This window comes from Canis aureus, chromosome 34 (assembly GCF_053574225.1).
Source record: "Canis aureus isolate CA01 chromosome 34, VMU_Caureus_v.1.0, whole genome shotgun sequence".
Taxonomy (NCBI): Eukaryota; Metazoa; Chordata; class Mammalia; order Carnivora; family Canidae; genus Canis; species Canis aureus.
In genome coordinates this window covers 6,840,938-6,864,881 of record NC_135644.1, presented here as the reverse complement: position 1 = coordinate 6,864,881, position 23,944 = coordinate 6,840,938, and the positions used below count along the sequence as shown (strand labels likewise).

Genomic DNA, 23,944 nt, shown 5'->3' with positions numbered 1-23,944 from the left:
ACACTAGTTTAAATACAGTCACCTCTTTACTGCCTCAAAGTAGAAAAGCCAGTTTGCAGATCAAACATTGGATAATGCACAGCTGGCATCTGAAAAGATCTCATTTTCCAGTGAGGCTAAATGATTAAGTAATTATGACATTGGAGTTGAAGGACAGCTCTCCAAGGTGCAGGAGCTAAGGAGCCAAACTTTGGCTAGGGCTGTTAATAGAGTAGATCAAGTGTGATTGTGGGACTCCAGACCTGGAATCCTGTCCTCCAACTCCTGGGGAACTGATCATCAGGACTAATGCCCCAGGGCTTTATTATATGCCTCTATAGGGGAACTGACCTAATCCCAAATCTCTGCTGTATGTTAATCACCTCCATCTGGAAACAGGCTAATCTACAAACCCATTACTCCATAAACGATTTGATCCACCCTCAGATAAACAGGAATTAATGGTATGTGCCCATGTGTATGCTCATTCTAAAAATAATTTTAAAAAATAAGCAGTTTTCTATAATTGAAGGCCTAGAAATTCTATTTAGGACATAAAAAAAAACAACACATTTCTTGGTCCTCATCTTTTAAACCAAATGTAAAAATTCAGATAGTATTGAAAAGCATTCCTAACTGATTTATATTCTCCCAAATCTGAAAAAAAACTTCTAAGCCTTTTGAAACTCATGATTATATCCCATATGAACAGAAATTTACTTTTCAATAAATATCATTATTGACTCAAATAATGTGTGTTGAGAACCTGCTGTACATCAAGCCAAAAAGCACCTACTGTTAAAGAATATAATGTGTTATGGCTTTGTAAAAAGAGCGCTATATTCTTTTTTTTTCCTTACTTTTAAACTTTTTATTTTGAACTCATTTTAGACTTATAGAAAATTGCAAGGGTAGCATAAGATTTTTCTAATGTAAACATTTTACATAACTATAGCACAATTACCAAAACCAGAAAATTAGCTTTGGTATAATCATATTAATTGTACACCATTTTTAGTTTCACCAGTTTTTTAATGAATATCCTTTTTGTGTGTATGTTCCCAGATCTTATTCAAGATCTCACATTGCATTTATTTTATTATTATTTATTATTATTTTTACCTGTTTATTTCTTTAGACTACAAGTATCCCAAAAAAGTAAGCAATGTGAACAATGACAAAAGCTGGAACTTTTTTTAATGGATAAATTTAACATGTAGTCTTGTATAAATTTAAGGTGTACAGAGTTTCTTTGATACATTGTAATATGGTTGCTATTATAATGGTATTTAGCACATCACATACCTGTAATTGTCTATATTCAATATACTTTATATTAGATCTTTGTGGCTTATTTAGTATTTGTTACAGATTTGTACCCTTTAACACCATCAATCTTATTCCCTCACCTTCCATCCCCTGGAAACCACCATTTTGCTCTGTTTTATTTTGTTGTTTTGTTTACAGGTTTGACTTTTTTTAGATTCCACGTATGCATGATATCATGTACTACTTGTCTTTCTCTGACTTATCTCACTTAACATAATGCTCAGGGCCCATGTAGGTGTCACAAATGGCAGGATAACCTCCTTTCTCATGGCTGAATAACATTCTATTGTGTATATACTCTACATAATACCCATAAATAGGATTGCTGGATGATATGGCAGATCTTTTAGGAATTTTTGGAGGAACCGCCATATTATTTTCCATAGTGATTGGACTAATTTACGTTCCCCCCAACAACGTGTAAGGATTTCCTTTTTACCATATCTTCACCAGCACCCGTTGTCTCTTGTTTTCTTGATAATAGCCATTCTAACAGGTGTGAGGTCATAATTCACTGTGATTTTGATTTGCATTTCTCTTATGATTAAGGATGATGAACATCTCCTCAAGTGCCTGTTGGCCATTTTGATGTCTTCTTTGGAAAAAATGTCTATTTTTTTCTTCTGCCCATTTTTTAAGTCATTGTTTATTGTCATTAAGTTGTAGAAGTTCTTTATATATTTTGGATATTAATCCTTTATCCAATATATAGTTTGAAATTTTTTTTTCCATTCCATAGGCTTTTAGCTTTATTGTTTGTTTTGCTATGCAGAAGATTTTGAATTCAATGTAGTTCTATTTGTTAATATTTACTTTTGTTGTTTGTGCTTTTGGTGTCATGTCCAAAAAAAAAAAAAAAAAAAATCATAGCCAAGATGAAATCAGTGAGTGCCTTCTCTACATTTTCTTCTAGGAGTTTCATGGTAGTAGGTCTTATATTTAAGTCTTCGCTACATTTGAAGTTAATTTTTGTAACTGGTGTGAGATAGGAGTCCAATTTCATTGTTTTAGATGGATTTTTTTTTTCCAGTTTTCCCAGCACCATTAGTTGAAGAGCCTATCCTTTCCTCATTGGGTGTTTTTTGGCTCTCTTGTCCAGGATTAATTGACCAATATACTAGGATTTAATTCTAGGCTTTCCATTCCATTGTATTGGCCTATACATCTATCTTTGTGCCAGTACCATAATGTTTTTATTACTATGGCTTTGTAGTATAGTTTGAAATCCAGAAGGGTTATACATCCAGCTTCATTCTTTTTTCTCAGGATTGCTTGGCTATTCAGGGTCTTTTGTGGTTCTACATAAATGTTATAATTGAAGAAACCTATTTTCTCAATTCCAAGTATTTAGGATATTATAGCCAAAAGCTGACAAATACAACACAAAGCATGTACTGGGCAAATAAGAGTTAAAATCTATAAAAAAAAATTATTTTTTGTTTTAAACACTACAAGAGTAATGAATCGAAAGGTTTATTTTCCAAAATAAAGAATGTGTTGTAAAAACAGATTTTATAACAAAGGTAAATTCAATTAGTATGCCAAAATTTCAGTATTATTGAAAAAGCTTTTCTACTTATGATGAAAGTGAACTAATTAATAGTATTAGCCCATACTTTTCAGTTTCCTTTTCAGACTGACCCTTCTCTCCTCTTATCTAACTCAAGATATCCCCCTTGGGGTATCCTAACTTAAAAAGTGGGTTGGCAAAACTATGGCCTATGAGTCAAATCCATACCTCAAACAAAGAATGGGCTTTACATTTTTAAAAGATTATACAAAATAAAGACTATATAAGAGGCTGTATATGACTCACAGAGTCTAAAATATTTATCAGCTAGCCCATTTACAGACCTAATTCACTGACTCCTTATCTGGAATATCCCTAGACTGCTCCATCTTCTTTAATCCTCAAATCCAAATTAGTGTCCACTTCCTACTATCTCTGCCACAAATCTTTTCTCCATTCCTCTTCATAGCTGTCCTAGTTTATGAATCCATTGCCTCTTGCCTAATGTAGTTCTCTGCCTCTAATTTCTAATTCACTAGAATATCTCTAGCAAAAGTCTTTTATTAATTTTTTTAAAGATTTTATTTATCTATTCATGAGAGACACACAGAGAGAGGGAGGAAGAGACACAAGCAGAGGGAGAAGCAGGCTCCATGCAGGGAGCCTGACATGGGACTCGATCCCGGGTCTGCAGGATCACGCCCTGGGCTGAAGGCAGCACTAAACTGCTGAGCCCCCTGGGCTGCCCGCAAAAGTCTTTTAAAGAGCAAAAGTCAGGTGTGCCTTGGTGGTGCCATCAATTGAGCATCCAACTCTTGGTTTCAGTTCAGGTCTGATCTCAGGGTTGTGGAATTGAGCCCCACATTGGGCTCTGCACTCAGCAGAGTCTGCTTGAGACTCTTTCTCCCTCTTCCTCTGCCCTCTGTGCTGGCTCTCGCTCTCTCTTTCTCTCTCTCTAGGATAAATAAATAAATCTTAACAAAATAAAGATAGTAACATCACCACATCTTTCTCAGTAAATCTTTTCTTGACATCCCAAGACCATCACGTCATATGCGCTTGTTTCTCCAAGTCCCTCCTCTTCTGCAGATGTCTATATCACACACTTCACTTTGCAAGGAATTTATTTGCAGGTTAGCTTTCACTAACCTGGAAGTCCCTTGACATGTGTCTAACACATGTCACACACAAGCTGCGTTAAAGACTAAGCGAGTGAATGAGTTTAATACACTGTTTTCTGAGTGTAGATTTTAACAGGGTAGAAAAAGTTTCCAGGACCATGGATATCTTTGGAAGAAAAGAGGAGATAGGTATGAGCTATCAAGAAAAATGTTTGGCAAAGAACAGTAAGACTAGGAGAACTAAAAACCAACTTCTCATCTGCTTTTCATGCTAATGTCTCCCTTCATGAATGCATTTGAATACATAAAAATTTTTAAATGTTTAAATTATGCACAAGACTAAGCTGTGTACTTTATGTGTTTTCCCAGTTATTTTCATTTTATAAAGTTGGCATATGTGTGAATATAGAACTGAAAATTGACAGTATGCGTGCATTTTTTTGTATGTGGAGAACAAGGATTAAAGGAAGGCAGGAGGACAGAAGGAAGATAGGAGAGCTTACAGCTAGCTGCCTTCCCTGCTTCTCATTTCTTTCCCCTAGCTCCAGAGATAAGGCAATCTCCTTGCCTAGTTGGCATCCCTTTTCACAAATCAGGGTAGACTACGCTATGCTGCAGTAAAAATTCACCCTGAAATCCCACGGCCTAAAATTAACTAATGCTTGTTCTTTGCCTATGTTACATGCTTATTTTGGGTCAACACAGGGCTTTCCTCCATATGGTCAATCAGGACTGCAGGCTGATGGCAGCTCTACCAACCAAACCTATATCATCTGGGATATGTGGTCTTGGTTTTGTTTGGTTGGTTGGTTTGGTTTTTGTTTTTTTAAAGAGAAAAAAGTTTATAAAGACCTCTTCCATGCTTCTTTCCATTGCTCAGAGCTAGTCACATGACCTACCTAACCCTGAAAATTATAGCCTTTCAGGTAGTAGGAATGAAAAAAGAACCAGATATTTGTAAGCATTAGCAACATTTACCACGCTCTTTCATATGACCTAGCCATCTTGGGGAAGACAAAACTATCCAAGTTGTAGTATAGAATTAGAACTTTGGTTTATTTAGTTTGGGAGATGCCCTACTCAGTGGCTAGTAATTTTATACATGTTTTGCCAGCAAGCCAATAAGCTCTTGTTTGGGTTCCAGTCCCATCTTCCTTGCATCTTCAGTTTATGTTGATTTTTTTTTTTTCTAAACACCCCACTAGCTAGTCAGGAAGATAGTAAATATTTACTCCTAGAACAGGTACCTTCCCTGATAACCTAAGAAATAGTTCTCTGTTAATTCCCCACTTTTCTTGATTTCCCTGGGATAAATGGAACTAGAACAGTAGCCCAGAAATTAGAAATTCGAGTAGTAGCTCAGGATCCTGAATATTGTATCTGATAAGGATTGAGATGGTAGTTAGGGTTAGAAGTGGACTATTTGGAGCTGGGCAACCATGAGATATATCTCTGTACTTCCTCATTAGTACAAAAGCGGGGACATAGCCACTTCGTACACCAAAGGCTTTATGTTAATCTTTTTGGAGTCCTTCTTTTCCTTTCTTGGCTTTCTTAGATGTTCATTTTAGCTTACTCTTACCTATACATGTTTAGATGGAGAAGGCCATGCGTTGTGAATTTTCATGGGCTTCTCAATCTTGAAGGACTGAATTAGAAAGACTTTTATTTTTTTTATTCATATCATTCATTCTCTGGGTCCTGCCAGATGTCTGGAAACCTAAAAAGTGGAATGAATATGTGTTGAGTAAGAGGAGATTACCACAGTTTAGATAAGCCTGTGTCGAAAGCATATATAAACATAATTTATTAATCATATGGACTCAAGTTACTGTTTCTCTTTAGAATCGTTAAGGTCAATTCAGTACTCATCTGGGGCCAGACTTCTGGGTAATCATGCCTTCTGGAGAGCAAGAAACCAGAAAAGCCTACCAGCTTTAAGAAGGGAAAAATAAGAAAACAAGTGCATAGACTCTGTTAGCAACACAACCTTATTTCTCGGGGAAAAAAAAAAGTCTTCCTGCCTCCCAAGAGGAAGAAAAGAAGAAAATCTTATAGGAGTTAAGAGCATAATGCACTTGTAAGAATCCCAAATGACAGCCACCAAACTAATCTATGGATAAACATTTCTCTTCTGCTTGCTGTATTTGGTCATAGATCTTTTTCTTCTCTCCTATGTGTCTGCAGATGGACTTGGGGTTACAGCATATTTGTGAAAGTCTCCCCAATAAGTCTCTCCTCTGCCCTCTCTTGAAAGGTCTACTGAGGAGATAACAGGGGCCCCATGTGTACTGGTAGTTTGGCCCCCACTGTGTCAGCTTGCACAGTATGTGCCAGAAATCTCGATCAGTTGCTGATGTTTAAAATTCAGAAGATTTCATATAAAATTCCGGATGCCTCACTACTCTGGTAATACTAGAACCGCATCTCCCCCATTGCAACTTTTGGCTGGAGCTAGGTAGCAGCTGCTCCTTCTAAAGGAAGCAAGAGCCCCCAAATACTCTAGTCTCCCTATTCCCCATTGCCTCGTTAACAATGAGGCTGGCCATTTAATATCAGATTTGCCTTTTTTTTTCCGTGGACCTCTAGCCTGTTTTATTTAATCATTTTTCCTCCCTGGCTCCTTTACGCATTTGAATTTATACCTCTGACCTGCAGGATCAAGTTTCAGTCAAAGTAACAGAGTTGGTGTGTTTTTAGATATATTTTACATGTCTTAGAAGGCCAAGATCCAGGTATCAGCTCAAAGAAGAGAAATCCAGGAGGCCATTTACCTTGCCTCAAGCTTAAGCAAAAAGAATTCTGAAGGCCCACGTGTGGCCGAGCCCAGTATGTGAAGGATGCAGGGATGTGGAATGAAGACCTAGCTAGTGAGCTTTTGACAAAAGAGTTGCATGTATTATTACCCGATTTGCTATGTCCTTTGGTGGCATGTAACAACAACAACAACAACAACAACAACAACAACAAAAACATAACCCAAAAAAGTGTAACCAAAAAGGGAATCTGTTGGGTCTATAATTGAAAAGTATAGGAATTAATCTGGCTTTCAGGATAGCTACACCAGAGGTGCAAGTAACACCATAACTTTGAGTCTTTTGTCTCTATCTTTTGGCTCTGCTTCCTCTGATTTCATTCTCAAATAGCCACCCTGCCTGATGGTCACAAGATGGTTGCCAACATTCCCAGTACGACATCCTTTCAGCTCCTGTATCCCACAGTGGGGAGTGCTTCTGTTTGTCCTAGCATTCCAGCAAAAGCCTAAATATATCACATCGCCCCTGATTGGGATAGATAGGTCTCAGTCTCTGTAGCCAGGGAAATAACAGTCAGGCACCAGTGAGATAAGTCAGATACTCCTCTAGAAGTAAAAATAGTGGGGGGCAGGGGAGAAGGGGAAGGTATAGTCCCCCAGATGGAAATTGGGCAATGGTTATCATGAGAAGAGTAGTGAATGATGGATAGCATCAGGATCTGAGATCAGCTATATCTGAGCAAATTCCCGCTGCCCAGGTGTTCTGATTCATGAGGTGTGGATCAAGCCCCGGGAATCTTCTTATTTAACAAGATCCCCAGGGAACCTGGTGCAAGAAGTTATTAATTCAAACTTTGTGAAACACTTTAAGACCGCAGGATCTTATTACGACTAAAAATAAATTCATTATTATATGCCAGACGCTGTCTTAAGCATTTTAGAGGCATGATTCCAAACAATCCGTAAACAACTCTGCAAAGTAGGTGACATTATCATCCTTATTTTTGAACGAGGAAATGAAGCTTTAGAAGGTTAATAATTTTCCAGTGACACATAGATACAAAGTGGTGGAGTCCAGATTCAAACCCAGAACCGTCTGACTCTGAAGTCAATGTCGGTATTTTATTACTCTGTTATAGTATCTGCATTCCTTCAGATTTCTGGGCTTGCCGTAGATTGAAGGATGATTTATGAATCAAAGAGTTTGATCTCGCTATTCTTTGACATAAAGAGCAGACAACTTACTGATATCCATCAGTGTGAGTCACTGTGTTCGGCGAAGTTATATCAAACAGCGTATCGTTTCTGTGCTGCTATAGACTATATATGGCCCGAGGCAAGTTGCAGCAGCCTTCTCAACCTCAGTTGCCTTTTCTACAAAGAATTATTTATTTCACTTCATAAGACTGACATAGGAGGAATTCAGTGAATAAGTATAAGGGCGAAGACTATACCAGCTCTCAGTAAATACTGGGTATTTTTTTTCCATCCATGTGTTAAATCATAAACGATTATAGTAATTTATGTTCCTACCACATTGTCGCTGTCGCTGATCCATGGAGAAGTTCCACTGTGGGCCCCTCATCACCCTCAGCATAGGCTCCAATAAATTCTGACCAACTTGTAGTTTTCAGAATGTTCGTGATGTCCTTGACGGCTGGTGTTTCCATTTGAGAGGGGTGGTCAGGGATTAGAAAGAGGAAAGAACAAATATTTATTAAGTGACTACTGTGTGTGGCGGGCATATTTCTGGAAATATTTTGCTAAGCTTTACCAACAATGCTACAATGTCCCCAATGTAGATGGGGGACTCTGGGCTTGGAGAAGTTGTTTGCCTAAGATCACTCCACGAGGCAGGTGGGGGCCCCAGAATTCATGTTTTATGCTAGTAACTTTCCAACCTGTGGGCTTTTCTGCATGTATTATTCCTTGTGAAAGTGAAGCCCTTGTCACAGTTAGCTATTCCAGTTAACTATTCACCTGGTAATGACTCTATTTGAATGGATTTTACTAGTGACAACCTTGGTAGGCTTGGCATATTAATGCTCAAAACCAGAACAAAAAGAAATTGTCAAATGTGAAGAATCACGGGCAGTTTTAATGATGAGATTTACGATATTGATCATGACAATAATAATGCATCTTCTTTTAAATGTAGTCCTAATTGACCCTTTTTTACTCTAGAGTAGGAATTAGGCATTCCAACTAATCAAATGCTAATGTAATAAGGAAAACATCACATAATTTTGAGTACGTGTAAGGTTTTTTTCTTTTCTCCAAGAAGAGAAAAGCCTTCTGAAATCCTCAGTTGAGTTAAAACAGGTTTTTATTAGAGAACTGTAATAAATTTATGACAAAGATAGGGCTTCATAAAGTTGCCTTTCTCATTTGCTTTGCATTCAATTCTGTTAGAAGAATGCTGGGAAAATTCAATTGAAGAGAAAAAAAAATTCACCACAGTTCCAAAACTTGATCAATTATCTAACAATATTAAGAAACTGAATATATTTTCTTATGTATTCCATTTTATCTTTCCAAGTCAGTTATCATTGTTCTTTTAGAGGCTCAGGAAGGCTATTTTCTGGGTTTTTCTAAAACTTCCTAGACCTTAAATAGTCTATCCCTTTTCTCCATTGGCCATCAATATTTTGAAAGTGGCAATACTTTTATTTTCAACCAATAGAAGCCACTCTCACGATATACCTGGAAGCAACCCCAACATCCTTACCAAATAATGCGTTTCAAATGTTGACTCAAAATATATTGCCATTGTTATGAAATGCTGAATAGCAGTAACTTTACACATCCTCAAAAAGAAGACAGTTCTAAAATTTTAGCAAAGATATTAGAAGATGGTACAGACAACATGAAAGTTATGCTCTTCACAGCCCAATCTCAGATTTTGAGGAGTGTATACCCCCTACCCCCTCACCACACATAAATTCTACTCTTGAGGGCTATTGTGTTTCTCAGTGAAATCAGGTATTCTAGTGTTTGGAAAAAGCAATTAAAATAGTGTGAGAGACCCTGTTTAATGAATTATGTTTAATGAATTATGTTGAATTATGTTTAAAACTCAGCATTTAAAAAAAATTAAAATAAAAAAAATAAAATAAAAAAATAAAAAATAAAAAATAATAAAAAAATAATTTGAAAAAAAAGGGATCCCTGGGTGGCGCAGTGGTTTAGCGCCTGCCTTTGGCCCAGGGCGCGATCCTGGAGACCGGGGATCGAATCCCACGTCGGGCTCCCGGTGCATGGAGCCTGCTTCTCCCTCTGCCTATGTCTCTGCCTCTCTCTCTCTCTCTCTCTCTCTGTGACTATCATAAAAAAAAAAAAATCTCAGCGTTGTTTATTCTTTTGTAACAGTGTTTGTAAAATGTAGTGTACATTAGGCGACATTTTTCACATCCTACCTCTACTGGGTTGAAGAGTTACCGGCAAGCCCCAAATTACTACCTCAGAACAAGACTTCATTCAGAAGTAAGGTCCTTAAAGATGTAGTTAGTTAAAATGAGGTCCTAGGTCTTACCATAGCAGAGTGGACTCTTATCCAATGACTAGTGTCCTTCTAAGAAGAGAAAACAGACACAGACACAAAGGGAGAAGGCCATGGGGTGGTGGAGGCAGATAATAGTGATGCATCTACAAGACAAGCACCGTCAAGAATTTCCAGAATTCCTTGAAGCTAGGAGAAAGCCATGGGATGGATTCTCCCGCAGAGTCTCCGTAAGGAACTGACCATGCAGACACTTTGACTTTGGATTTCTGGTCTCTTGAATTGTGGAAGAATAAATTTGTTTTGACCCACCCAGTTTGTGGGACTTTGTTGCGATAACCTTAGAAAATGAATATACTACCTTTCCAGTCTTACTTTCTACTCCCTCTTTCTTATCATCTCCCTGGGAAGCAGCCTCTGATGAAGAATAGTTGGAAGAAGGGCAAGCAGGGACGAGGCCCCCCACCCTAAGAGGAACCCACCCTTAAGAGAATTTTATACCACCCTGGAAGGAGCCCTCCACCCTTTCCCACGTGATTGACAAAAACCTAATAGGATGACAGGTACATGGAGGATAAACAGATTAAAATAGGCCTCCAACAACCCCATAAAAACCCCTAGACTTAGAAATTCCTGTGGCAAGCCTCTCAGGTCCCCTCCCTTTTTGGGAGCCTTGTGCTATCGCTTTCCTATCGCTTAGTAAACCTTGCGTTGCTGCCCACCACTCTGGTCTACCTCTTTATTCTTCAAAGCTGTGCGACCAAGAACCACGGGCACCACCAGAGAAAGAAATCCTGTAACACTTCCATATCTCCCCTTCCTCTATTCACCCTTCTAGGCGTGCCTTTTCTCTTTCAGCCAGTTCAAATACAAGTGGGCACCTGGGTGGCTCAGTGGATTGAGTGTCTGCCTTTGACTCAGGTCCTAATCCCAGGGTCCTGGGATTGAGTCCCACATGAGGCTCCTTGCTCAGCAGGGCATCTGCTTTTCCCTCTGTCCCTCCCCTGCCTCTAGTGTGCATGCATTCTCTGTCTCTCTCTCTCTCTTATAAATAAAATCTTAAAAGCAAAAAACAAATCCAGATAATCTCTCAAGGTCCACTTCAAATGGGACGTTTTCTATGACACCTTCCCTTACCACTCAGCTCAAATTCTCTTTCTCTGAATATCTACAGTAAGTACTATTTATTATGTAAACGTGTCCTAGCATCGTGACACTCAACGGTACACGTGAACTCTATTTTTTTTCAAAGATTTTATTTATTTATTTATTTATTTATTTATTTATTCATTCATTCATTCATGAGAGACACAGAGAGACAGAGGCAGAGACACAGGCAGAGGGAGAAGCAGGCTCCATGCAAGGAGCTTGATGTGGGACTCGATCCCAGGACCAGGATCACACCCTGAGCCAAAGGCAGGCACTAAACTGCTGAGCCCCCCAGGGATCCCCAGTTGATATGAACTCTTATTAAATTATGTATGGTATTTTAAATTTTGTACTTTTATATATTACCTCCTCAACTAGGGTTATAAATTGTGCTGTAAGAATTAACCTTGCCAAGGAGAAGTCTGGTCTTTGCCTTGGTTCCTGGGAGGTCACCTCTAAACCCTTAGAATATCCTCCCTGATTGGAATGATTCTGTTTACTTGGGGCCTTGGGCCATACCATAATCTGTGCTAACAAATCCAATGTGTGGTGAAAGGCCTTGGACCATATGGTATCAGCTTAACCTCTGGAGGAACTGGAGACTAAGGTTAGCCACGTGGGTGATGACCAAGCCACTATAAGAAGTTCAGACACCAAATCTCAGGTGAGCTTTCCTGATTGGCAATATTCCATGTGCATTTTCACGTATTGTTGCTGTGAGAAACAGGTTCTATGCACGTGACTCCACCGAGAGAAAGCGACTGGAAGCTTCACAGCCCTTGTGTCTCCTGGGTCCTCCCCACATGCTTTTGTTCCCCCCTTGCTGATTTTAATCTCTATTCTTTGGCTGTAATTAAGTGTGTATATGAGTCTAATTGCTATCTGAGTTCTGTGAGTGCTTCTAGCAAATTATTTAACTTAAAGATGGTCTTGAGGACCTTGAACTTAGAGTTGGTGTGAGAAGAAAGGGTAATTTGAGACTCCCGAAATTCGCGTACGCTAATAAAGGGAAGGGAATGGATTATGGCGCGTTTATACACATACATGACCATAACACAGAACTAGTATCCATTGTTGAATAATTAATTAATTAGCAGTTTACTTTTTATTTATTTTATTTTTTATTTTTTTAGCAGTTTACTGTTTAATGATTCTTTCCCAAAATCTACTCCCCTAGCACATGATATAATTACTTAAATATAGGACAGTGAAGAGCAAAAAGAAAAAATTGAGTAAATGTGCTGAGTGTACTTCTACATGACGGTAACAATGACCATTCACAGAGAACATATGAAGCACCTTGTATGTAGTCTTTTGTTTACGGCACTTCTTAATTCTCATAGCAACCATTGGAGGTATTCTTGCTAATTTTTCCTCCTTCACAAGATAGAAAATGTTTAATAAATTCATGTAAGTAAGCCACTAACATTTCTAAAAGATCCTTGAATCCCCTATCTTTTTCTATTTTTATCTTTTTATCTATTCCTCCATGCTGCCTCACAGCCAATTTCACTGAAAAATTTCTCCAGCAAGTTGACTACATCCCTCGTCTCCGCTTCCTCACTTCTCACACATTCCTTCACTTACTGCAACTTAACCTATTCCTACCTTTCTATCGAAGTGGTTCTTGTCAAGGTCTACAAGTATCTTCACGTTGCCAAATCAAGCCAAAGTGCCTCCATTTTCATAATACTCAAGCTCACCAATTACCATGTCTTCCTTAATATTTCTTTTCCTTCTGATCTTTTGCTGATCCTAATTAGTCTCCTCTGATGAGACCTGTTCCTTTATCTAAACTTACTTTTAAATGTTAGCATGACCCAGGGCTTCCTTTGGGGCCCCATTCTATCTTTATTGTCTTCTTAGGTGATCTTATTCCTCAGATTTGCAAATATCTGTACTCTTATAATGCCCAAGTTTCTAATACCAGCCTTGACTTCTCCACTGTGCTCCAGACTCAGATATCTGTTTCCTCACCTATCCTTCTTGTCAATACCACTGTATGCAAGAGAACCTCACTGTGCTGGTGCTTCTGTGACTTGGTGTAGCATCCAACGAACATTTTCTTTCCTTGTTCTGACTGTCACCTAGAATATTGCATTCAACTGGAGTTGATAAGAAAACAATGAGTTGACACAATTTTTTAATAGTTAGGCAAATGTTCATGGACAGCACATATATGCACATGCATAATATTCTAGAATTTTATGCATTTCATAGTCTTCAAATATTTAGATACCATTCAGCTTTCTAAAAATCTGTGTGACAGCCAAGCAAAGTCACCATTTTTTAAATCTCCATCTTAGAACAAAATTCAAACCCCTTTTAATAGTTTTCATTGTTATCAAGTACAACTCTTACTCCACCCTCCCCCAATCCATATTCTGGCCACACTGCCTTTTCTATTTCTTGAACGTTATATCCTGCTCAACATGTTGGCACTTGTTTTCCACTGACTGGAATATACTTTTTCCCCCCTGATCTCAGTCTTCAAGTCTCAACATCAGGCTTTTCATGACCCTTGCTCCAACTTTAGTAGGTAGGAGCCCCCACTTATCTGGTATCACAGGACTTTGCTTACTTCCTTTATAAAATTTTTTATGCAGTCTATATTTTTCCTTGTCTCCCCATGTCCCACTCTCTTCTAGCACTATTAAAACATGAGTTCAAGAATAGTTCTTTTGGTCTGCCTTACTCAGTGCTGTACTTAAGCACCCATAACAGTGTCTGGTGCACATCTGGCCCTCATAATTAATTTAGTCAATTTGGTTTACCTAGCACTTGTGCCAGAATGTGAACTTGAGTTGAACTTGACTCAGGATTCAAGCTCTTAAATATTCTCCTTGACTAGCACTTCGTCTAATACAATTGACAACAGTGAAGGATGACAATGACTGGCATCCATCAAGGAAGACTTCTTAGAGAATATGTGAATGATTTGGCAAAAATGTAGAGGAGAACATTTCAGACCAGGTGAACACATAGAAGAAATAAACTGGATTTATGAGGTGGGTGACAAGGAAAGCTTAATTATGAATTTAATTGTAATTATAATGGAATTGATATTGAACAGACATAACATGACCCTCTGGTGGAAAAGTTTAATTCAATCCTAGTTTCCCCCAGTTTCCATGCCAAATTTAAGTTTCTTTTTGAGCTGATGAATGCACTTACACATTTATATGTGTATAGTAGGCAAAGCTGCAACTTTCAGAATCAGGTAGCATTTTTTTTTTTAATTTTTTTAAATTTCTTATTTATTTATGATAGTCACACAGAGAGAGAGAGACAGAGACACAGGCAGAGGGAGAAGCAGGCTGCACCAGGAGCCCGACGTGGGATTCAATCCCGGGTCTCCAGGATCACGCCCTGGGCCAAAGGCAGGCACTAAACCACTGCACCACCCAGGGATCCCCAGGTCAGCATTTATTATAGGAGGTGAGAAAGGACCTGCTGGCTGCCACCATTATTATTTAAAATTTTTTAAAACCAAAAGCCAGTAACTGGGAATCTTCCTCTTTATTCACATTTGCTTTGAGCTATTCCATGGTATTCAGCATGATTGACATCTGGTAGAAAGAGCAATGGGAGTTGGTGACAGGGGTGGGGGCAAGGATTGAACAAATAAAGTATTTTTACTTTGCAAATAAATTTAAGCATTCTCCAAAATGTTGCAGTTTATATATGTTCATCTGGTTTCCAAGAATATGCCACTTTCATTTTGCAGTCTAGTGTTGTTAAATAGGAAAGCCTAAAAAATATAAAAGAAAAAGTATTATTTACTTCACTCAAATGCTTCGAAAAATATACTTAGCTGTACCACCCATGATTCACAAATGAAGCTGAGGTCCAACTACAAACTACAACTCCCACTCAGAGATAATGAAGCATGAAATGGCACTTTAAGATTACATTGAGAGAAAGTGCCTTTCCAAAACTCAAGGAAAAAAGAAACGTATTACATGTTGAATACATAGCCAATAAATAGTATGTTGATTGTAGGGGTTATTTACCCTCCATTTTATGTGAATCTTTGCTTTACCTAAATGTTACAACATTTCCTAATATTTTCTTATGGGAACAATTTATTGATAGATTTGATTTAAAATCATTTTCAGAAAGAAATGCATCTGGGCCTGGAGTTTTATTATATCAGGTAGCTATTGTGGTCAGGCTCTAAACATAGGTTCCGTTGGTTTATTTGAGGTACCCTCATAAAACATTTTAGACCTTTCTGCTTCCTGAATGTCATGTGTTTTTATGTTGCTTGAATGTGTTTACTATTCTATCAATAGTAAAACTTCAGCTGTTCTCTAATTTATTCCAAATATTACAGAAATTTAATCATGATCCATAGGTAAACAACTCATATATACAAAGCCCAAAGAAACTCTTCATGGCTCTCTGATCTTAAGTGTTAACCAAGAAAGAAGAAAAATATCTTTATTCAAATACTGTATCTTACTCTTAGGTATATCATACTATGCCTGAAAATGAATTTCATTCTTCTTGATTTTGCTATTATAATCATATAAAAATTACATATACCTATTCATGAATTTTGCTGATCTAAAGAAATATTTGCATGAGAATAATATGGTTTGTGTAGTAGAATATAAAAAATTAATAGTGATTTTATTTTTTCCCTAAATAACAGGAAATGTTTCCAATTATTTTTTAGAGCAGGACATTTGGTACAGATAATGTTGCTATAGCAACTTTAGAACAGACTTAATTTGGGCCACAGTGAGTGCACCCACTTGTTTTAAATTCACCATTCAGTCTAATCTAGCATTTACATGAAGAGCTGCATTTACAAACACTGTAGCAGGAGTGGCTATGTGGAAAGTTGTTTAGGGATACTATGCCTCAAATTTCTACTTGCATTCATGGCATTTATTAAGAGCCTATATCACAGGGTTACCAAGAGCTATAATATTTATTCATTAAGAAAAAATAAAACCTTATTCCAATTTTATTCGGGATTAAAAGCTTTGAAAATTAATTTAACCTTAACAGATCTCGAAAATGTTTTGACATTAAAATACACTTTACTATTTAGTGTTAAGCCTTATAAAATCTTGGAAAGGAGATAGTAATTGTGTTTGCCTGAAGAAAGATAATTTGATTTAAGTCTGCATTAACTTACGTCTACTGTAATGGATACCTTGTACCTCTTAGAATTTTGCCAGTATCGACACATATTTAGGATCAAGATGGTTTCAGATGGGAATACATGGGGTTTCCCAGTTGAAGGAAAATATGCTGAATGCACTGCTCTTCGGGTTTTAGTCTCATGAAGGAGAAACCTTTAATTTATGATTTCGGTTAAGACTTAATCTCTGTTACAACTGAGGTATTGCTTTAGAGGCAGCAATATCTTCACACCTTTTTTTACCTGTGCCTAGAATTTGTTAACTATCCCCTTATGTTATAAGATTCAACTCAAATGTTAGGTCCTCTGCCAAACCTTCCATGATTTGCACAGCAGAGTCCTATTTCTCCAGAACACTGGGTCTAGACTGGGTTCTGTTATTTATTTCACATACTTACTTGCATATTTCTCATTACTAGACAGAGGAATACTTTCTTCTCTTTCCCCCAAAGCAAAGCAGCATGTGATAGACAGCAGGTACTACATACAAATTCAACAAACATTTGTTTAAATGAATCAACATATAGCTGTTGACCACTTACCATGAATTATAAAAAATGTTATGGACTTAGTATTTTTATCTGGCCCTTAGAACACATATATAAGATAAGGCACATGAAGACCTGAAATGATACATGAGAGTACAAGACCATGAAGTCATCTGTAAAACTACCAAGACCCATAGGAATGATAAACTGTGTAAGAGTTTAAGAGACAGCAAGAAAGATCAGAGAAGGTTTTAGGGAAATAGGAAGATTTGAGCTAACCTTGAAGTATAATCAGAAATTAGAGAAGTAGTCAAGAATGTGGAAGTGTTCTTCAGAGAAAAACCAAGAGCAAAAGCAATGGAAATAGGATAATTGATCAAGGGACAGTAAATAGTCAAATGTAGCTGGGTCTAAAGCTATCTGAAGGAGAGGGGATGCCTTAAGAATGTTTAAGATTCCAGAGAGAGGTTAAGACCAGGTGTCTTTTTAAAAATGACTGTGGAAATTATCCAGAAATGTTTTAAATTATATACTATAGGGTTCCCGTGTCCAGTCTTAGAATTGGTTCTGATGTTTATTATTAATTATTTATCTTACCCTCAGAATATTTTTATAACAACTATAAGTAAGAGTCATGACAAAGTAAAATATGAAGTATCCAATTCTTTTTCAAATCCATTATCTCCCCGTAAGACTGTATTTAGTAGACATTTCACACAAGACCGGAATGTAATGAAACAATGTCTTTTAAGAAAAGGTAAATTCGGTTGATATGTCATCTGCCCTGAACTACTATGAGTGCTATACCTTTAATCTCATTCTCTAATCTCTTCATTGACATGACAGAAATACCCAAAACAGTAACAAAAAAAGTAATTATTTATATGAAGGAGAATTGAACTAATGATAGAGAAAAGATTTGAAGATCATCCTCATGGTTCAAAAAATATGACAACAGGAGGCTCTTAAACTTTGTATTATATAACTATTAAATACAAAAAATATAAATTTTCTAGAATAAAAATAGGCTGTTGACATTTCAAAGATCTGAAGTAATCATGTATGCTCAAAGGTTTAAAAAACAGGGAAAATTCAAAAGAAATAGGGAAAAAATGGTAAAGGCTATAAATCTAATGTAATGAGAGATCAAGACATGTAAGTTTGTATAAAAGACTAATTCTGAGTGGAAACACTAAATAAACATAGTGTGGAAGTCAACTATTACAACAAATGAAGATTGGATTAGGAGAACAGTCAGGAATGCAGATGTAGAGGTGACAAATGAAACAAATACAAAACCCTAATGTTTAACCTTTTAATCAGTGATCTGGGACCCTAGAACACATGATAGTAGGGCTAAAAAGCATAAATAAAGGAGCATAAAAATCCATGTACCAAATTAACAAAATATTATGATTCAGGATCAAAAATTGCTAGTATTTAGTCAGCGATAAGAAAAATAAAAGCTAGGGAACTCAGTTTTAGTAACATGATATTAAACCAATTATGAGAAGTAAAAGCAATGTAAAATGGGGTAGATAATCCCATACTCTTGCCTCCCAAGCACACTGAGGATTAATGAGAAAGCAGCACAATTCCATTTGATGCAAAAGGAAAGTGACAAAGCTTCAATGGGAAAGTGTCTTTATTCATGAAGAAATATATTTTGTTTGAACATTTAACAATCCTAAGCTTGGAAGCACCTGGGTGGCTCAGTCGGTTAAGCAGCTGACTCTTGGTTTCTGCTCAGGTCATGATTTGAGGGTGGTGAGATTGAGCCTCTGGTAGTCTCCATACTCAGTAGGGAGTCTGCTTGAGACTCTCTCCCTCTACCCCCGCCCCCTGCTGCTTGCACACTCTTGCTCTCTAAAATAAATAAGTCTTAAAACAAAAACAACTAGAGGGATGCCTGGGTGGCTCAGTCAATTAAGCATCATCTGCCTTGGTCAAGTCATGATCCCAGGGTTGGGATCGAGCCCTGCATTGGGTTCTCTGCTCAGGGGGGTCTGCTTCTCCCTCTCCCTCTGCTCCTCCACCCTGCTCGTTCTTCCCCCCACCCCCAATAAATAAATAAAATCTTAAAAAAAAAAACCTAGAATGAAATACATAGAAAATATAATAATGGTATGACATCTATTAATCACTTTAATGTTAGCATATTAAACATGTTTCCTACGATACCTCATATGATCATTAGTGTGAATGTGCTGTTTATCAGTTCATTTGCTTCTCAACTCCCCAATCTAGTCTTCATTCTCTGTTGTGAAAAAAAAATAGAACCGAACTCTTTAAATATTTTTCCTTTACAAAATAGCACAAGGTCAAACTTTGTCAGTAGAAGTGGTGGGGGACATTGAAGGAGGAAGGGAATGTTTCTCTTCCTGGGTCTGGCCTGCTCCCCTTGCCAGGCAATTGCAGTGAGCGCACCTTCCCTAGCACCTGGCTCCTGCTAGCAGCACCGGTGGCCACAAACGTTCCCCAGCACCCAGTCAGTCAGACAGCTGTACTGCCAAACCCCAAGGGAGAAGCACCTCCCTAGGGATGGCTTTCTCTGGTACCTTCTCATGCACTTTGCGGCCTGCAAATCCCGCTGTTCTTCCCTGGGTGCTGAATCTCAGCCCTCCCCTACTGGCTGCTCTTTAGAAATGGCCCTTGCCATTCCTAAAGAGTTCTCTGTACTCACTTGCCACTCCTCTGCTAACTCCCAGGCCCCTGGTACTGCTGGTAATTTTTTATATTAAGCCCACTCTGTTCAGGTAACTGTGAGGTTTCCGCCTTCTGCCTGGAACCTGACTGACAGGGCTTTTAGGAGGTAGCATTGAGTAAGCCCACTTCACTGGTAGGAAGGAGACAGAGGAGCATCACCGCTCCAATGTCCTAGAACTAATAAGTGGAAAGATTAGGATTTGAACCTTGTTCTTCCTAACTCCACAGCTCAAGTTCCTATTTACAACCATGCGTAATTAAAAATAGCTCCCCCTTTTATTCTTAGAAGTGTCCCAGTTTTGTGTGATAAATTACCTGGCCATCCTAATTACACTAGTCTGTTTCTCCTTTTGTTTAAACCAGCAATTCTCTCAAGCCTTTTACCTTGTGACAGAAATGAGAAGAGTCACACACATGTCACACTCTGTCCAGTCCCTTTAGCTCCTTTTCTCACACTCCAGGAAGCACAAGCCAAGACAGGCCCGAGAGATGTCAATACGGAGATAATTTTAAACCACCTCTAAGTTATCATAAAGGCAGGTCTTCCATATGTTTGGTACTTTGTCTACTACCAGTGATTAATTACTTTTGACAAATTACTACCGATCGAGACACTAAATGTGTTGAAAAAAAATGGTTATTCGAATCCATTCAGTAAGGAAACATTCTCCCATGTAAGCTAAAGCTTCTCGGTTGCCTTATGCAACATACAGTTTATTATGTACAATATCATATACAAATGTTAAAATTCAATGTGTGCATATTAATATAAAAAACACTTCGGGGATCCCTAGGTGGCGCAGTGGTTTGGCGCCTGCCTTTGGCCTAGGGCACGATCCTGGAGACTAAGGATCGAATCCCACATCGGGCTCCTGGTGCATGGAGCCTGCTTCTCCCTCTGCCTGTGTCTCTGCCATTCTCTCTCTCTCTCTCTGTGACTATCATAAATAAATAAAAATTAAAAAAAAAAAAAACAACACTTCGTTACTAATGTACTTTAAAAAGTGGATTGTTCTAAGGGTACCAACTTACATCTCAAGCAGGACAATCACTTTGTTGCGGTATCACTATCCTGGTTATTAACTTTTTACACATAAATAGCTCAGAATAGGGGTCTAGACAGCAGACGCACACACAAAACTGAGAAATAAATTTTCAAAAATGCAACTGGACCTTGCCTTTGCATCTTCGGATAAACTATTCAACATTTCTCCCAATAAACCAGGAAGAAAGATTCCTTATTAATATGCTAAAAATTTCCAAAGCTTTTCTAGGATTATAAGATATGATTCACTCTAGCTTTCTATCTGATGACTAGACTGTGAACACCATTGGCATTGTAGTTCTCTCCCCTAAGTTTAGAAACCAGGAGGTTTGGAGGAGGATTGTGGTCATTTGAGAATCAGATACCATGACCCATCGTCGATGCTCAATAACCAAAGAACAAATAAATGCGCGGAGTGGATAGATGAATCCTGTTTCTTCCTACAAGCATCAGCTGCAGTTATCCACTGTGCTCACTCACCTCAGTATCTTGTAGCCTAAACATCTAAAATGTGCAAGTCACGGGCAGTTCCAGACTCCTATTTGGAGTGAGGAGGAGCACTGTGAGAATCCAGCCTTATTAAGGATTGTGTGGCTCATGTGCTTGAGTGGGGATAGCGCACTGGCATCGGGCCTCGCTTCACCAACAGTCTAGCCTTGAACTAGCAGCTGTGACCTATCACTCTGAGGTTTTGCCTACAGGCTTCTTTGGCTTATGTGAGCCTCTGCATCTGCTTGCTGCATACTAGTGAGATTTGCCTGCCTTAAGATATTTAATATCTATCACAGAGGCACCAGATGCCCAACAGAAAAAGAATACTAATGAATGCCGTAGAAGCAGGTTCAGGAAAGATTATGGAAATTGTTTACAGAAGACTTAAAAGGGATGTGATACTGACTGCTGGCGTAGGTTTCATTTGATTGTTTCTAGAAATAAGATACTGTTCGTGTGATTATTTGGTACCATTTGGCAATTTGGATCCTCTCCAGGTATTCCAAATATGCCAGAGTTCCTACTCTTTCCTAGAATCGTGAAACAGTTAATAGGATTGATTCTTCCCTGAATGTTTAGCAGGGTGCCTCTAGTTCTCACCTCCACTTCTCATAAGGAATATTCACTTGAAAAATGCTTTGCATACTTTGTCTTGGTGAATGTGCAGATTACAGTGTTTGAGTTCAATGATTATGCAACCCTGTTTTAGTAATATGTGTTTTTGAACACAGGGCCACAATATACTTGTAATAAAAATAAATATGTACGCAGTTGACAATACATTAAATGTGTCTTTTAGAGATACTTGTTTCCAATGGAGTGTTTGTTTATGAAGTTCTTTGCATACTTAGAGCCATTATTCTTGCAAATTACAATCACTACTTTTTAATTGAGATATAATTGATATGAAGCATATTAATTTCAGGTCTACAACATAATGATTCAATATTTGCATATATTGCAAAATGATCACACATTAAGTCTAGGTAACATCCATCATCATACATAGTTACAGAATTTTGTGTGTGTGTGATGAGAACTTTTATGACAATCAACAATTTTTTAGGAGAAAATTGGAAATCCATGCTATAGATTGTATAGGGAATAATAAATTTAATATTACCACAAGAGTTAACAAATTTACCCAAGGCAGCTGGAAGGTATTAAAATAAAGTTTTAAAAAAGTAAAATAAAATTAAAAAATCTTAGTTGGATTTGATTTTTTTTTAAATAGCTTTATGCCTTTTATTTCTCTGTAAATTAGTGGATACTTTCTTGATGGTAGACAAAATAGCACTAGAGAAACAAGCTGTCAATGCTTTTCTTGTGCCACACTTTTACTGAGGTGATAAGGGAGTAACCCTCAGCACATTTTTGGCACGTGGGCCTGATGCTCAGACAGCACCAGTTTGTGTTTGTTCAATTATTTCAGCGTCAAAGCTACGCCTGGATGCTCCAAGCTTTTCAGCAAGTAAGAAGGTTCAGGGAGAGGACGAAGGGAAATTTTTAAAATGCATCTTACCAATAGCCCTGGCGTGGAGTTGGGGGCTCCAAGACATGAGTGCTTAAACTGTTAAAGGGGCTGAAAAAAGCAACAAGCAATTGAGAAGTAATAAAAAAAAAAAAAAAAAAAACTTTCAGGAATTACTAGTCTCACTGCCTTGGTCGTAACACGCAAAATATTTTGCATCCTATTACATATCCTTTGCTCCACCCCATCCCCCATGAGACAGAGATTAATGCTGCAATACCAAAGAAGGAAAATGTGATTACACCAGATTTTATTGTAATACCATTATCGATTTGTTGCCATAATAATGTAGGATGCACATTGCTTTACTTCAGTAAGTTTTTATTTTTCTACATTTCTTCCCCCTGAAGATCTGAGAATCTGTATGTCTATAAAATTGCAACCTTGGGTCAGCATTGGGAAATCCCATCTATTGTTCTAAAGTTACCTTCAATCTGACTATCCAGGTAGGCATAAACTATCAGGTAATAGCATGTATATTCCTACTACTATAAATTTTTTTACCGCCTTGCTACTGTCCGAAGAGTTCCTTAATATTTAAGGTGTACCTAGATGCACAGAGATTTTTTCCTCCATCTTAATCACTTTTATTTGTGGGATGAAATGATTTCTGCCGCATTATAGATTTCAAACTTAAACATCCACAAAGGAATGATGCCAGCCTTCTTCACACTGCTCTCTTTAAAATAGAAACATATTTCAGTTAGTCTTGTTAAAACAAAACCAAAAGGCTTTGGAGCTGCTTAGAGCTTTCTGTCTTCCCATCACTGATTGCCATTGAAAAGACACCTTTTCCTCTAACATTTTTTTGCTTATTCCTTTGCTAGTGCTAATATTTTGCGAATACAATCAAATTTCCTTGTAGATTATGACTTAATATGTGGTAAATCCTCCTGAAATATTTCATCGTATGTAATGGGAAACAATTGTAACACAAATATTACTCCTTGTCAACTCTTCTGCTCTCTACCTTCACTCATCTACCAGGCCACTTCATCTATTCCTACAACTTTATATGCTACCTACGTGGGGATAGTTTCCAATTTGTATTTCTGGCTCACATCTCTTCTTGAGTTCAAACTCCTGTGGTCAGCTGTCCAGTTAACACTAGATGTCCCAAAGGCATCTCACTCCTCACACATCCAAAGTGAAGCTCTTGATTTCTCTTCAAATCTGCTCTTTGTC

The 23,944-nt window shown here is 37.8% G+C and overlaps 1 long non-coding RNA gene across 6 annotated transcripts in view; it reads right to left on the bottom strand.

The window, feature by feature from the left end:
- LOC144304739 (uncharacterized) overlaps nt 1-23,944 on the bottom strand; it is a 152,354-nt gene that overhangs the window by 22,298 nt on the left and 106,112 nt on the right. For 4 of the 6 annotated variants that reach the window (XR_013371713.1, XR_013371714.1, XR_013371711.1 and 1 more), the window contains 2 exons: nt 14,982-15,093; nt 8,228-8,351 (listed from right to left, as the gene is read on the bottom strand). This is a non-coding gene — a long non-coding RNA (uncharacterized LOC144304739). Of the gene's footprint in view, nt 1-5,521; nt 5,660-8,227; nt 8,352-14,981; nt 15,094-23,944 lie in introns of all 6 variants that reach the window. The other 2 variants (XR_013371712.1, XR_013371715.1) reach the window with 2 other exon arrangements.